This window comes from Cryptomeria japonica, chromosome 1 (genome assembly GCF_030272615.1).
Source record: "Cryptomeria japonica chromosome 1, Sugi_1.0, whole genome shotgun sequence".
NCBI lineage: Eukaryota > Viridiplantae > Streptophyta > Pinopsida > Cupressales > Cupressaceae > Cryptomeria > Cryptomeria japonica.
Genome location: NC_081405.1, coordinates 346314236 through 346332246, shown reverse-complemented (window position 1 = coordinate 346332246; position 18011 = coordinate 346314236). Strand labels below are relative to the sequence as shown.

Sequence of the window (18011 nt, the reverse complement as noted above, 5' to 3'; positions counted from 1 at the left end):
ATGTTAATAGTTGGGTCACCCATATGCTCTTCATAACCATTCGCTTCCTCTTGCAATCCTTTTGCTACAACGCACAAATAGGGAGCATGTGGCATATTGCAAGCATAACACCACATGTCATCATCTTGAGTATAGTTCACTGTTCTTTTCAAGGGATCTGGAATTTGCTAGTTATCTCTGTGGTTCCTGTCTACTGGTTTTCCATCTTTCCAAGTAGTGTTATAGGGCATGTCATGCAATCTGGGCCTCTTAGGATGATAATATTGCTGCTTCTCTGTTTTGTTTACCCTCACAGATAGATCTTTTAGAGCATTCAAAACTTTGTCAAGCTTATCCTCATCTTTATTAGCCTTGGGTGCTTTTGGGTTATACAACCTTGCATCTTCTCTTTTTCCCACTTTACCAACAGCCTTTCTGTTATTTTCTATAACAATTGCATCTTTCATAACATCCCGGAGGTCTCTAGGATTTCTGGTTCTCAGCTCATAGTTTGTTTTACTATCATAAGCATTGATGTAATATAGAATGCTTACCTCAAGTACTGGTTTCATCCTATTGGGGATTTTGTTTAGAACCCTGTTAAATCTTTTGTTAAAATCTACCACTGATTCATTTTGCTCCTTTTTGATGCTAATGATCTCATGCAAAGCAAATTCAGGGCTGTTATGGTCTCCATACTACTCAAGGAATAAGTTTTTGAATTCTGCAAGATTTCTAATGGATGCATCAGGCAACATCCTAAACCAATCTCTTGCATCTTCTGTTAATGACTGCATAAATAACCTGATCTTAACATCTTCATGTGGTAAACCAAAATCCTCAATTACTGCATCAAAGGCCTTACAATGAGCTTCCCCTGAAATTGCATTACTTCCAGTGAATCTTGGTATTGCAGTCCTGATTTCATTCGGGATAGGATATGGGTATACCATCATTCCTGAGAAATCAAACTACCTCATTTGTTCCATATTCATTAGCCCATGTCCCCCGTGAGGATTCCCAAAATTTTGGTTCATATTACCATATAAGGGCATTTGATTCTGGTAAGGAAAAGGGTATTGATTCTGGTATTGATATCAAAATTGATCAGGGGGTGGATGTTGGTTATAAAATTGACCTGGAGGCGGAAACTGGTTATGAGCAGCAAAGTCTTTATGTAAATCTGGCTGGGCTGGTGGTGTACTCGATTGCACATGATCATCCCTTTTGTTACCAAACAAGGGGTTCTCATAAGCCTTAAAATTATTACTCTTTGTTTTACTCACTCCCTGAGCACATTTTTTTCTGTAATTGTTTACATCTTTATTAAAGTCATCCTCACCAACATTTATGCCTAATTTAGCACATAGCTCCAAACATTCCTGAGTCCTTCCTGAATCTCTCATTTCAGCAGCTGCTTCCATCATTTGTCTAGTTAAATCTGTAAATCTATCTGCAGGATCTGCCATACATAATCTCGATGAAGGCGGTGTGTTTTGTTTGGATCGTGCTTCATGATTTTTGAAACCAGGGGGAATTTGATATCGACCCTTTTGGGCTTTATATGCTGCAACCAAATCCTCGTTTATTGGGCTTGAAGTAGTTGCTTTATCCTGTTCTCTTAAAGGTGAATGTTGGTTGCCTTCATGCTTATACTGATTATACCTTTCTCTCATGAATTCATTCATGGATTCTTTGTTTTTGTTCTTTCATTGAGAGAAATCTAACTGGGATAAAGATTGTCCTTTTGTGACTGACCTCGTTCCGTGCATAGATATTCCTCTCCCCTCTTTTTACTTCTAAGTCACCACCTCTCTTCTTAAGAGGAAAGTTTTTTCTTTCTTTTGAGTTCTCTCCCACAACAGAGTCTTAATAATTCTTCCCTAGTAGAGTCTCCAATCTATTGGGTCTCAAATCAACAGATTGGATAGGTTCTAAGGAAATGCCAACTCCTATGATCAAAACCCTCCAATTGACTTGGCCAACTTATAGAGTGAACCTATTTGGCTACTAACTCTCTCACTTTAGGCTCTGCAGGACCTAGGCGGGTATACCTATTCACCAGTTGTTTTTAATGACCAGTGCTTTTTATAGCAGATTAAGTATCTTGATCTGGTTTCCTCCTATCTCAGAATGGCATAAGTTCCTAGGATGGAGATATAGCAGATGAGTTCAAGATTGTTGTTGTAGAAGCTATTCGATCTATGTTTCCTACTTAGTTACTCCTATTGCTTTAAAATAACATATGATGAATATGATGATAAGTGTAATTTGTAAATAGCCAGTGCCTTCTTCGCTGTTTGGGCTACAAAGTCATTATATTTTCTTTGGGACTTACTATGCGAACTTGTGAGACAGCTTTTAAACCCACCCCTTTATGGATCTGTCGGTTACTATTTCTTATGAGATCAATTGAATGCCTATATCATAAGTTGCTTGAATGAATTTTAACCCTACCTTTAATGGACCATTCAAGTAAGTACTGCAAAGAACAATTACAATTCACAAGCAGAACTTTTATTTCAACCTTATAACATACAACATAAATTTCATTCAAAGAATATGAATAACCTTATCTTCTTTAGATAATATCACAAGTGACTGCCAATAACAAAATGAAATAATCCACAACACATATGCAAAGAAAAATGACTGATCATAGTATGTATTCCATCAAAATTTGTATAACAGAAAACTTACAGGCTGTCATACATTCCTGTTTTGTTTCAACCATCTCTCTTGTTTTTATTACAAAAACCTCTCTCATATATATATGAGAGCAAAATTTATTTATGAAAAGACATGTCTTTTCGAAACACTAATTGTTAATTTTGAACATTCCTAACAAACTTAAGTAAAAAGAGATTAAGAATTCCTAAATGATGAATATAATCATCCTCTTTAGAAGTCTTGATCTTAATACTCTGTTTCTTCAATTCTTCTCCTTGTGAAAGGTATTCGAATATCATCTGGTTGATGGTAGGCGCCATGTCTTTGCTTCGATCCAACCTTGCCAGAGCCCGATCCTTGATGCTTACAAGTTCATTCCGCAAATCTTCCATAGACATTACTCCTCCTTCTTTATAAATTGAGGGCATTTCAGTAGGGCTCCCATCATCCAATTCTTTAAGATCTCCTTTTAGCATATCTTCGAATTTAACATGATCTTCTATATACGAAGTCCCTTCAGCCTTCTCCTCTGGCGTCATCACATCAACACTATTTATCACCTCATGCAATCGTGCTTTTAACCTTTCATGTTCTCTTAATGCCTTTATGGTTCCAGTGTACACCCTCCAATAATGTTCGACATGTATAAGCATGGTGTTGAATCGGTGCTCAATGATATCATTAACCAATTTATCCATCTTTTGCTGGATATTATTTACCTGTTTGGTAGCCTTATCTGCTTGATACTTCCAATACAGAACATCAGAAACATCATCCAAGCTCTGTCCTGTGGGATATGAGGCATATTCATTTAAAGGAGTCCCTGTCTCTAGTTGTAATATTTTTGCTTGTAACTTCTGATTCTCCTCTTTAGATCTTTCATACAAGCCCTTATAGGTAATATTTTCCCTAACCAAAAACTCTGTCTGATCCAAATTTAATTTGGCTACATCCAGGTTCAATTTTGCAGTGACCCTAGGGTCAGTCTTTCCAACCTGATGAATCATGAGGTGTCCAAAGGTTTCTTCGATATCCACAATAATTGGTCTTTTTCCTTTCAGATATAATGCCCATTGTAGGAGAGCCTTTTGATCAGGATCATATCCGGAGCCTAGGAACAATTTATCTATCTCTTGAGGCAACACTTGTTGATTCAAGTCCTGTTTCTTCAAGAATCCATCAAACAGAAGTGCTGAATTTATGTCCCAACCAGAAAAGATGATAACACCAGCCTCTTTTAATATTTTCCTCCCTTTCTCAGGGGTCATATCTTTCATGAGGGTATCGATTTCATCTCGTAGTCTTTTCATCTGTTCTCCTTCTAGTCTCCTAGCCATACTTCGTTTCACATGAGCCCCTTTATACTGGTACAAAACTGAAAGGAATTCCCTTGAAGAAGCGAATCCATCATCAGCAACAAAGTCTTCATGCTCTGTCATCCTTATATCAACTACATCTCTAATGTTAAATTCACCAGTGTCCACATCCACCTCTGCTTCAAAACCAGGGGGATAATCTTCTCTAGGGGAGTCAGTAGGGATGCTACTAGCAGCTGATTTTGGTGACATGTGAGCCAATGGTTGACTATCCTTTTCAGTGTTGATAAAATGAAGGAATTGTGGGGGCACTCTATGCATAATCTCTACTTCATGTTGAAGTAGCCTTTTGGCTATCTCCAATGGATCTTGGAGGTTTCCAAGTAGGTCTCCATCTACCATGCCCCTTGCTCGTTTCCATTTGAAGGCTTCCCAAGTCATCTCGCTTCTTTCTCTCAAAATCCTGGCCTCTTCCCTTTCAAGGTTCTTGATTAAATCGTCTGGCATTTTAGCCACATGTATTCCGGCTTTTAGTTTCTATGACGCCCTGGCAGCTCTTATGTATCCCTCAGGATCAAAGTTCTCTCTAGGATCACCCAGAGTCATGCCATAATAATCTAATTTATTTTGAAGTAAATGATAGCTTTTGGAACTTTTAACAATAAAATCAGAAAACACCAATAACCCTGGCACAATGGATTGTTTACCAAAATCCGTAAGATGTTTGGCGCTGACAGCAGATAATTATCTCACAATCTCTAGGCTAGCCACCCTGTTTGGTACTATAATTGGAAGCATGTATGGCTTTCCTTCATACCCAAATACCCTAATTTCTGTATGATTAAGGTGGTAATACCAGTCACCCCAGTTGTAATCAATCTGAGACTCTGGAGAGAAATCTTTTGGCCTGAGGAATCTCTTAATTTCAAGAGACGGAGTATAATCTCTATGCTGTCCAAAGGCCGCACTAAGAGGTTTCACAAAATATTCCTGAAAGTGCCAATATTGGTTATTTATGAATCTTTAGTCCCATGCAGAAACCCATAGCTGAACTGGTTTCTTCAAACCATTCTTATCATAAGCTCTGATGCTGAAATCGTCTGACCAGAAATTGATTTCTTGTCCACAATAAAGAATGATGTGCATTAATAAGGAATACAATGAGAAATGAACATTTACAAGGTCTCCTTTCAACTTTTCCAACCCATGATTTAGGGCTTCTGCAACATAAGTGGCATAGTCAAATGACCTAGGGTCGTTCGATTATAGATCAGCACATAGAACCATAACCCCAATATCCATGAGAGGATGAGCCTCTAAGCCTAATACTTGGGCTGCAACATAGTATGTATACTTAAAATATGAATGAAATTGGTTGACATCAAATGGCACCTTGTCATCTTTACTGAATGGAACAAAGGACCCCCCTACTTTTGGCCGGTGAATGGGTAATCTCCACGTCCTGTGGATGTCTTCCAAGTTAAAGAATTCTCGCGACAGTTTCTGCATATCAATTTTCTCTTCTACTTCCCAGTCTAGATCAAATACCATATCAATAGTCTATTTGTTAATCACCACCAAGGGATTCCCTCGGTAGTCGCATATGGTTTTGGTTCTTGGATCATAGCAATCTACCAGAGCTTTCATTAATTCAACATCCACAAATACATTCGGGACTACGAATTTCCCTAAGTTTTTCTTCCACAGGTTACTTATGGGCTCAGGAGCATCCCTTCTCTTGTAACTAAATAGGAACAACTCATGTCCTCTGATTTCAGTCCATATGTCTCCTAGATGTTCAAATCTATCTTCCAACCCTTCTTCTTCACTCTTGATCTTTTTGGACCTCACACTAGATGTCGGGCATTGGTCTAGCAAATCCTGAGTCAAAGCTCTACCCTCCTTTTTCTGTCATTTGGGCTTCTCTTCAGGGTTTAATTCTTTCCCTTTTCTACTCTTTTTAGAAGAAGAAGAAGGTTCCATAATTTCAGTTAATACGAGAAATCACACTTACTTGGAGAACTGTCGAGCTCTTCTGATTGTCGCTTACGAATTTTAGCAAACTCCTTGTAATTTTCTGTCTTTTGGCATCAATCTGGTTCTTATGAAAATCCGATCAATTCAACTGTAATTGCATGGGCAACTTGTGCATAGTTAATATCTCTGTGTTTATAATGGCTATTCAAATGTTTAAACTTAATTGCAGATGTGACATTCTCCACTTGGGCTTTTAACTCCTTCGCGGGAAGTACTGTTCAACCGAAATGATGGTGAATCGAGTTTTCGATGAAACCCTTGTCTTCGGCTGAATACTTTGATCTTTCATTGAAAGCTCATTTTCATCGATATGACCCTATCGGCAAACGGCCTTTGTCGAAAAAGCATTTTCTAGTCTCCTCGAAATCATCTTTTCTTTGATGAACTTTCTTTCGATGAGTCATTTGTGAGTTTCATCAAAATCATATTTCGATGAGTTCTGTTCTTCGGTGAAAGTTCATGCAAGCTCTCCGAAAGCCTTTTTTCTTTGATGTCCTTTTTATTGATAAAACCCCTCTATTTTTGTTCGATATAATGTTATCGATGAGATTTTCTTTTCGATGAATGTTTTTTAAGTTTCTTCGGCAGTTGTATTTCCTCGACTTCACCTTTTGCTTTTTGCTTTTCACATTTCGATGAAACTGGAGTATCGATGAGCGGCTTCTTTTATTTATCGAAAGAGATATTCTGCCGAAGACATCTTAACTTAGTGTTTTACACATCATGTTCTATTTCGATGAAAGTGTTCTTTCGTTGAAACTCCTTTTGAGATGCTCGACATGACATTTTGGCCGATGATCTTTTAGTTTTTTATGCCTATGGGAAGATTTTTTTTATTTCAAATATAGTGTTCAATAGATTCTCCTCTCTTGGAGACAAGGATACCATGCATAAATTTCAATCATGAATTGTTTTTCATGGAATGTCTGAGGTCTCATTGACCTCATGGGGAAGTATTTTGTGCAGGTTACTTAGCAAAAATATCTTGGTTTAGATGTGTTTTTTATTCAAGAAGTCAAAATTGCTTCTTGCATGCTTGTTGCTGCATGTAGAGTTATTTGGCCAGTTGGCCTGGTTTTTGCCTCCAATCATGAGGCAATATGGAGAGGTATTGTCACTTTCATTGTACCACATTGACAATCTTCTATAGTGGACCATGGGTCAAATCCCACTCAACAACTGGTGTAGATCCTTATGTTTGTGAACAATCATTCCTTTGGGATCATTAATTTTTATACTCCCAATGATGTTGAGCGATCTTTGTTGTGGTGGTGGATTGCTGATTCACTACCACCTACTAATTGGGTGTTGTGCGACAAATTCAACATAGTGGAGGATATCTTTGACAAGGAAGGTTTGATTCACTTTCGATGGATAATTGGTGAAAGGGAGGCATGGTTTTACCTACACAATAAATTGGTTATTTTTTATCCCAATACTGATTGTCGACGTCGTCAAGGCATTTGGCATACATAGTAATTTTCAAGCCAATAGTAACAAAGTTTTTAAAAACTTGATCATGCTATGATAATGACACAATCTTTTTTCTCTTTTGGGGACTATTAAGATCTCTTCGTTTTATGTCTCTTGGAGGCTACCCTGTTAGACCACTATCTCATCAAGTTCAACATTCAATGGCAAGTGGGTCATGTATGACCATCCAAGACTCCTTTTTCTCTAAATAATTTTTTGCTGAATCACCAACCCATTGTGGCCCACATTCACTAGGTTTGGAATCTAGAGATCCATCTTACTCAGCAAGTCAGATGGATTGCTTGGTGGAATGATGCTATTTAGATAACAAATTATTTTCTTTGGATTTATGGCAAACAATTGGCCATGTATCACCGATGATCATATGAGGATACCACCTTGGAACTCTTCCATGCCATTGAGGCTCTTGTGGTCAATAATTTTTCTCCCACCCTGCAAGTTAAGGTTGATTAGCTACAACATCAAAAGAAGATTGTTAATAGCCATGTTGGTCATGGTGTCTAGATCAAGACTAGGCTTCACCGACTTAAGGTTGGAGATCACGCCTTTATGGATCTTTTCTCATCTATTCATACACGTCACTCCTCACCTAGCATCAAGAAAATCAAGGAAGAACAAACTATTCTTTTTTAGATATCGAACATTCTCCAAGAGTTTGTTTGTCATTATGAGAAGGTCTTCATTGCTCAAGATGCTTCACCTAGGTGAGATAGAATTTTGTGGGATCGCCTCAATGTTGTGGTCTCTTGTCTTTTTCAAGCCCAAAATGTTTTCTATGATCAATTACTCACTATTGAGGGCCTTAAGGATGTCACCTTCTCCATGGATGATGATAAGGACCCTGGGTCTGATGGCTTTCCTTGTGAATTTTACAAAGCTCTTTGGCCTTGTGTGGGACTTGATTTGTAGAAAGTCTATCTGAAAGCTTTTCATTCTTAATCCCTTTATTAGTTAATCAATAAAGGAAACATAAATTTCATACCTAAAGCTAGTGATCCTAAATACATCTATAACTAGAGGCCTATCACCTTGTTGAATATCTCTTATAAGATCATTGTTAAGGCCCTAACATTGAAAATTTTCCATTTGCTCTTGCAGATTGTTTGCCTTGAACAAAATGGGTTCATTAATTCCAAATTTATTCTAGACAAAATCATTACAGTGTGGGAAGGTATGGAGTGGGCTTGTTGGTCTAAGAAGAATGCTATGTTTGCCAATTTTTCCAAAGCCTATGATAGAATTGAATAACCATTCTTTCCATGTTGGGAGCTCTTGGTTTTGGCCTTTGATTTATCTAGTATGTGAAAATGCTTTTTGGGGATGCTTTTGCTTGCATAATCATTATTGGTTGCCATTACTTAGCTTTTGGGCTATTTAGATTTATTCGCTATGTTTTCCCTCTAGCTCCTTCCGCATATGTGATGGCCACTAAGGGATTTGGGTATTTTCTCACCAATGCCATTTCTATAGGATGGGTTAGGAGAATTTTTCTTCCTAAGTCTCCTTCTTAGCTTGTTAATGGACATTATAGAAATGATTCTTTTCTAGCAATCATTGAATATTAACAAAATATCCAGGAGGCCCTTCAATGCCTTGACACATTTTATTTAGTGATGAGACCATAAATTGTCTCATATTCAACCCATTAACATCATCTATTTCTTATTAGTGTATTGACGTTAAAGTGTATTTGAGTAATAAATGGAAGTTCTTTAGCTTGTTTAAGGTAAAGTGTAAAGTAAATATTTGGTATATTTTTAGTAAATAAATGTGATACAAATTTATTCTAACATGTCTTTATGAGTGTGAAATATATTAAAATGCAATTGAATGAGTTATTAAATAACTCACAACAAGAAGAAACTTCAAAAATAGTTACAGTAAAGAGATCCATACATTAACTCCAAAAACCTCCAGACATTGCATGAGGTTTTGAAAAAATTAAGAGAAGATAAATAAGACTCTTAAAGACTCCCAACATGCTCCAATATTCATGCATGATCATGGAGAATCATTCATTCCTTAATAAATGGGCAAAGTATTTGTTTCATGCAAGTTAAAGTTGTACACTGTTGGCATTACATTAAGTTTGTTGGTAAGATGATATTGAGAAGGTTGTTGGAGATTGATGATATAATTGATAAGCGATGATTACTGTCTTAATGATATTATTTTGTCATTGATGTCAAGAAATTGATTTTCTGATTCAGTATGATGTTGCCATATCTTAAAGAGTATGTTTTGATGAGTATAAAGATGTCGGTAAGTGACACTGAAAGAATGAGAAAATGAAGGGGAGTAATAAGTTATTCAATGGGCAACTATTACCGAGTTAGACAGTGATGAGATTATGTTATTTTGATTGTTTTGATATCCTATGTATGTGTATTCGAAGATTGAATAAGAAGGAGAAAAGATTTCATGTAATAGAATGAGTAAAGGTTTGATACTATTCTATTTTATCGAGCCAGTTGGTAAATTCCAAGGTTATCAATGTTGGTTAAAGAAGAAAGAAGTCACCGAGTGTCGTCAACAAGCAAAGGTACCGAGACAGTAACCGAGACGAATACAAAATGTCTACTGAGTAAAGTTCAGAATTAACCGAGCGTCAATCGAGCAGTAATAGAATGCATTGGATGAATAAATACATTATTAAATGAAGGATGCCAATGATCTAGAGATTTATAGAAGATTGGAATGTCGTGCAAGAAGTTTGTTAAGGATCAACGATAATGAAAATTCAAGAGTTAGATCTACAACATAGATTGAACGGTCATAACCGAGCACAAGTACCAAGGAAGGAATACAAGTTTCAAGGCAAGATAAAACGTTTTTCAGTTTGAAGGATTCAATGAACCTAGTCAAGTTTGAAGATCTGATGGCTAATATTAATCATGGGAAATGTGATTAAGGAGATTAAGCGGTTAGGAATTGCTTATAAATAAGGAATAGTTGATGAACAATGTATGCAGGCAAATAGAAGAGCAGTGATGTTGCTGAAGTGATTACAGAGTACAGAAGATTGAATATCTGATTGAAGAACAGAATGAGAAGCCCAACAAGGAGGAAGATAAGTCTTATGACAAGATTATTTTGAGCACAGAGTCTGCCATAACATTTCAAATGTGAAGTTGCAGATATATTTTTTTACTATTATTTATTTTTGTAAGTGACAGGAAATCTCTTAACCAAGTGGACCTAACAGTCTTATTTGTAAATCATCTAGCAAGGTAACATTCTAATTGAGTGTTTGAAATCCTTTGACAAGGTCACTTCTAACAAAGTGCAAGATTCTGATAGATCTGAGGGAAATCCCTTGACTGGGTCATATATAGCAATGTGTTTATGTAATCTTTAACAAGATTGGCTTTTAATCGAGCATACTCTAGAAGAGTATATTTTCTTTGTGGGTCCGAAATCCCACAGTGGTTTTTCCCTATTTGGGTTTCCACGTTAAATCTGGTGTTAAATATGTTTTGATGTTTCAATTTTATCAGTTTATGAGTTTGAATGATTTACAGTCATAGTTGCATGTCAAGTAAGTTCTATCGAGGTTGAATCTGGATAGAACATTGGATTGTGAGTTTATCTGATTCACCCCCCCCCTCTCATTTAACTAACAGTACACTACACTTTGTTATCTTTCTCCAAAAAACATAACTCAAGTTAGTAAAGCACTCCAATGTAATTACATTATTTTAGCATGTTTCCATGATGATAAGATATGATTTTTTCACGTGAATTGATGAGTAATTCCTTCGTTGATGTTCAGAACTTGAAGATTTTCTAGAAATCAGGCACCCATAAATTGTGAAAAATGTAGTCTTAGTAAAACAACAATATCTCCCTCATTTCTAAATGAAATTAAAAAAATTAAAATTATCTGGAAAGTAGAATTGAAGGGATACAAACCCTTTTGAGAGTTTGGAAATATTTGTGAAAGAGAAGGAGCAGTTCATGAAAGAAAATGACTGAGACAAATTGATGTGATGGAGGACAACAATTTTAGTTCTCTCAAAGTTTTGTAAATGCCCCCTTGAAAATAGGATATTGGATCCAAATTCTTAGTGGATTGGTTAGGTAGATATGGAATATCGATTATATAAATACAATGTAACCAATTGAACAAATGGGGGGATTAGAAAGACTTGTTTCAACCCGAGGAAATGAGATAGATCTAGTTTCATTTTGAGTAATGTATTTTCTAGAAATTATTAGTGGATTGGTTAGGTAGATATGGAATATCAATTATATAAATACATTGTAATCAATTGAGCAAAGGGGAGGATTAGAAAGTCTTGTTTCAACCTGAGGAAATGAGATAGATCTAGTTTCATTTTTAGTAATGTATTTTCTAGATTTTCTTAGAGTAAATTTAATTTCAACCAAGCATTTTATTTCCAACAAGTGTGAATTAGTTTAGCCTTTTTTCTTTCTAGTGAGTGTGAGATAGAATAGAATTTAATTTCACGCAAGATTTATTTAGATTAACTTTCCTTTCTTGAAAGTGTGTTGTAGAATAGACTGTCAAATAAGTTTTCTTCATTCTCTTTTGCATACAACCATGGAAATTGCCTTGGATTGATAATTTAAATTATAAGGATTACAATGACCCCATTATTTAGCCTATGGGTTTGCAATTCAATGACACAAAACCCAAAGTTATAGGGAATCCTTCCTTCCAACTCCTTCTTGTATGCTCTCATATGGATGGAAGTGAGTAGGTCATAGTGAAATATTTCAATTTTTGAGAATCCCCTTTTCTTTCCAAGGATCTCCTATGGATCTCAAGAATGCGATCCTCGCCAGAATTGAGAAGTTGGCTTATTGGATCATTAAACTGCTTTCTCTTGTGGGGAAGTTTCAAATATGTTCAAATATTTTGGAAGCTACTCATGTTTATTTATGATTTTGTTGGGCTCCTTCTAAAGCCTCTTAAAATAAGATTGAAAAACAAGTCTCAAAGACTTTTTATGGGTCTTGTCTACAAACCACCATGTCTTTTACAAGGTGGCCTGGGAGTTCTTTTGCCTCCCACAAGAGCTTGATAGCCTTGGGATTCTTTCTAATCAAAGCCATGGTCTTTCTCTGTATGTCAAATGGATTATATGGGCCATTTCTAGCAATGAAGCCTGGAGTATTCTTCTATGCCACCAAATTTATTCAAGTTTCCCTGCTAATAAACCTCATTGGAAGGGGATTAGCTTTCAAACCCTTCTCACTATGAAGGATGTTGTGTAGATAATAGATAATTTTGTGGCCAAAATCATTTGGCATGCTTGGGAAGCCATCAAACCTTGGCTTTGGTGGGAAAAATATGGTTTCAAAGATGGTTTGTCTTTCAACCAACATAACATTTGGTGGCCTCTACTCATTCAAATTTAGGGGCTCTCCCTAGCATAGGTAATTGAAGTTCATTCTATGTGATTTCATAAGTGTGGTATTCGTACTCCCTGAGACTTTTTTTTCTAGAGATACTATGAGTTTTCACTCATGGGAGGATATGAGAAATCAATTCTATCTTGGTCAGCTATATCAACAAACATTTGATTTTGTCATTTCTACTCTTCCTCTAAACATGCTACAAATGCTGGGTATTTATTCAGTAAAACCTTGGTAGAAAGATTGTTATTAGTTTCCTAACATTGCCTTTTGCAATTACAAACTCTGAATGGGCTATCATTGGCTCTCTCCACACCTACCTATGGTGCTTTCTCTAAATCTTTGATGGCATTTGTAGTCTTCCCAGATGATCTAGAGTTGTAAATTCCATAATATTTGATCTACTATCCTTGAACCCAAGCTTTCTTATTTTTCTTGGTGTATTCTTTTCCAAGGCTTGCCTTTAGGTTCTTGTCTAAGGAATATGGGTATCCTAGAGTCTTATTATCCTTTTTGTGGTTATCCTGAGACTTTCATTCACCTCTTCTAGTTCTGCCGCCATGTTCATAACTGGTGGAATTGGATTCATGACTTTTTTCAGCCCTTTTGGCTAGAGCCCTTTTCTTGGTATATGGCTCTTTTGGAGGATTGTCCCCATATCCATTTCAAATTTTCCTAGATCTAACATGCTTTCAGGGTGGAATTCCTCTTCACAATTTAGAAAAATAGGAATGTTCTTTTATTTTTCCACAACTTTATTAATATTCATGTTTGACTTTTTACTAAAGATTGTATTTGTAATAATGGCATGCTTTAGATTCAAGTGCAAGCTAACAAAGTTGCACTAGAGGTGGCCCACCTTCAGACCCTTTTGGATCATTGGGGAAATACCCCTTGTATGGTTGCCAAAATGCCTCTAGATCCTTGTGTCGGTACTTCTACTATCCTTTAGCTTTTCATGATTGGTCTCTACCCCATGGCCACTAATGTGGATGTAGTTCTTCTGCTTGTTGCTCTTAGACCTCACAATATTATGCTCCCTAATTCCAATATGGTGACAATAGTTCTTTCAAGAGGCAAAGCTCTACCTTTCTACCTCATGGGGGTTTTGCCTTTGGGTGGGACTTGGGGGGTGTAGACCCGATCGATGGTAGTGCTAGTGGGTGGTTGGATTCAAGTGGTGGAAATGGTTGGTTGTCTTCTGGTGGTGACAATAGTTGATTTGATTCTTTTAAAGGCTTTCCTCATTTGTCTTTGGCAATATTTCCCTCTTGAATGACTTAGGACAAGGAGAAAGAGGAGGTTTCTACTGAAGAAGGGTGGTCCCTTTCAGATGATACTCTTAACCCTGCTAATGTATGTGGTCCTAAGGATGATAGAGATCCACCTCCTTCTAACACTTTTGTAGCCACTTGAGCAATTATTTTATGTTTTTTGTTCTCTACGCTCAACCCATGTTGTTGTGTTTTTTTGTTTATCTAGGTGCTATCCTTTTGAATCTTGAGGGGTGATCTTGTATCACCCTACTTTTTTCTTAATAGTATACTTTATCTCTTTTAATGGAAATGGCTACTATTTGTCAAAAAATTGAACCATAAGTGTAGAATTGATCCATATATATTTTTAGGTTTGGATAAAAATTAAGGGATAACTTACATTTCAAGTTCATTAAATTTCTAAATTGAGGTAAATTAGTTATATAAGGCACCAACCAAGTCATGTTCCCTCTTTGTTTCTATAGTTATAACAATATTCTTTACAATTAATTTTTCAAAATTGGCATTTATTGTTTGATTATCAATTCACAACTACCATTTACTTCACCTAAGTTAATTGTTCTTAATTTTCTAGCATTTATTAACCTACCCTAAATTTACATTAGGGAAACCCATTATTCTCCTTTATAATTTAACATCTCTATCTTTAAGGAGATTATAACATATTAATGTTAATCCTATGAGGATCTGATTAATATTGAGAGGGGGGTGAATCAATATTAATACCAATCTTCAACTTTAATCCCAAATCAAACTTACAAAAAATCTAACTTCATTTACCACATATGCCAATTCATTAAACAATATTGGTAATCATTGATAAATCTTTGATAAACTGCTATAACCGGTGTATTCAGAAATAATGAATAAAATAAAGATAATCAATAACATCAGATGAAAATCATTCCACACATGAACACCATATTTTTGATGTGGAAACCCAAATAGGGAAAAACCATGATGGGAGTTAGTACCCACAAATATGTGTACTCTTTTGAAGTATGCACTATTAGGAGATTACAATACGCCCTATTAGGAGCAGACCATGTTAGGAGTCACCCGGTTAAGGGATTTGGATGTGTAGCCCAGTTAAGAGCTTAATGACATGTTAGGATCAACCTCATGAGAGGATTTTCCACTCTTTTTGAGAGCTACCTTGTTAGGGGATTTACAAGATTAAGGCATGTTAGGACCTACCCGATTAAGGGATTTAATCTGCTGTAATTGATAGAGAACAATAGTGAAAAAGTGATCTATTACTTGCACTTCTCAGCTTGCTAGATCAGATCTAGTTATGCTTCACTATCTGCAACTCTTAGGAAGATCTCACTCTTCTCTAGTATGGCTTCACACTCTTCTCTAAGATCACCAACACAATAAACATCAACTAAGCCAACATAAATAATGCTTTCCACTAGGTCGACCAGTAAACCCTAAATTACATCATAGATCATCACAAATATTTACAACTCATTTTAGATCATCATATGGATCATTATAATCAATATCAAATCTATATCAGTCATTGAATGATCATAAGTCATCACGACAAGTTGATCTGGTACAAAGTCAAACCCTTAGCTCACTCAGCCAAGCACTTTGCACATTCCCAAGAAATTCGCTCTCCAAATGTGCCAAGAAATAGTTCAAACATTTCACATGGTTTGTGCCACATTATCATTAACACATGAACTTGATGTCAATCACCGCCATACCAAAAATCATTAGTGGTTTGATGATTTCTTCACTGGTTATAAAACCCTTCTTAAACCCTAGCAAAACTTTATCAAAAATTAGAAACATGCCTTTTGATAGTCATCACAAGATGTAGTTCTGGTAAGATACTCATTACCATGATAAAAGCTTACATTCCAAACCACAAATTACCAATCATCACCAGTCATCCGCTTCAAGTATAAACATATTTGCATATACTGGTTAAAGTCCTATTTCACGGTCTTCTGTATATTGTTGATAAACCCTGTCTCCGGTAGACTAAATCACTTAGATGACAAACCAAACATCAGGAAACATCATTTAACATTAGTTGCCATCAATGACAACACACATAACTAATCAAGTCATCTAATCACAAAATCTCAATCTCTTCATCACAAATAGTCTTTTATCCTCTACCAGTTCAGTCACTAGTCTTTAACTGCATCACCTCATCTGCATAAGTTATACCACTAATGCCAACAATCTCCCCCTTTGGCATTTATGACAACACCAATCAGATATATCAATTAGATTAAAACACCATCACTGTTACTTGCTGTCGGTATCATATCATCTGTCAGTCTCCTCCTTTTGTCTTCTCCCCCTAAACCAATACTTCTCCAACTTCTTTGATCCTTTTCTTCTCTCAAATCTGATCTTGTTATTCTCCCAAATCTAATCTTGTTCTTCTCCCCCTTTGACAGCAATGCCAAAGGTGTATGTGCATCACCGATATTTTTTACTATTGCTTCTATCATCATCATTTATGCTAACCAAATCAGAACATTATATCCAATCATTAAATCAGAGCTTTATATCCAAGCTGCCCCCCCTACGGAGTAGCTTGCACCTCATCAATCCTTAATGAAGAATAAACATTAGATCCACAAGATTGATGCATCTCCATCATTCTAGTTCTTCTGGTGTAGGGGTCTAACCCCTAGTTTACCTCTAAGAAACTCAAAGGTAGTCTTTAGTAAGGGCTTGGTAAAGATATCAATTATTTGATCTATACTCTTCACATATTCCATCTTGATCTATTTTTCTTGAACTCTTTCCCTTAGAAAATGATACTTCAATTCAATGTGTTTGGTTCTAGCATAAAGTACAGGATTATTAGAAATATTTATTGCACTTGTATTATCACAATAGATAGTCACTGGTTCAGACATATCTCTTTTGAATCCTTCTAACACATGTCTCATCCATATTTCCTGCATGCAATTCCTGGATGCAACAACATACTTTTCTTTAGTTATAGACTGAGAAACACATGTTTTTTTCTTGCTCGTCCATGCCACTAATCTTCCACCAAGAAGAAAGGCTCCACTGGTTGTGCTTTTCTAGTCATCCACACTACCTGCACAGTCTGCATCAGTAAAGACATCCAAATTAAAATCTCCTTTATAGGGATACCATAAACCATAGTCTACTGTGCCTTTGAGATACCAAGAAATTCTCTTCACTGCCACCAAATGTGTCTCCTTAGGCTCTTTCTGAAATCTGGCAACTAATCCAACAACATGAGCAATGTCTGACCTACTATGAACAACATAGTGCAACTCGCCAATCATCGACATGTACTCTTTTTCACAAACAACAGAAGAATCATCTTGTTTGGAAAAATTGCAACCTATCACCATCGGTGTTCCTACCAGTTTGCAGTCTTCCATGCTGAATGTCTTCAACACCTCTTTGACATACTTTCTTTGACAAATAAATATACCACCTTCCAATTGCTGGACCTATAACCCAATAAAGAACTTTATTTCACTGATTAGAGATATTTCAAATTCCTTTATCATTACAACAACAAAATCCATATACATATCATCATTTCCTCCCAAAATTATGTCATCTACAAACACTTCTACTATCAACATCTTGTCTCCATCAATCTTCAAATAAATGTTGTTGTCCTTAGTGGTACATTGGAATCCAATTTTGATTAGAAGTGCATGTAACCTCTCATACTATTCTCTTGATGCCTGCTTTAGACGATATAGAGCTTTATGCAATTTACATACCGTGTCTTTATCATCAGATAGAGAAAATCCATCTGGTTGTTCAATGTAGACTTCTTCTTCTAGAATTCCATTTAGAAAGGCCGATTTGACATCCATTTGATAAACTTTGA

At 36.2% G+C, this 18011-nt stretch overlaps 1 pseudogene; it reads right to left on the bottom strand.

Moving 5' to 3' along the window:
- Window positions 1-15602: 15602 nt before the first annotated feature.
- Window positions 15603-15691, bottom strand: LOC131036304 (small nucleolar RNA Z102/R77; annotated as a pseudogene).
- Between the last annotated feature and the right edge of the window lie 2320 nt (window positions 15692-18011).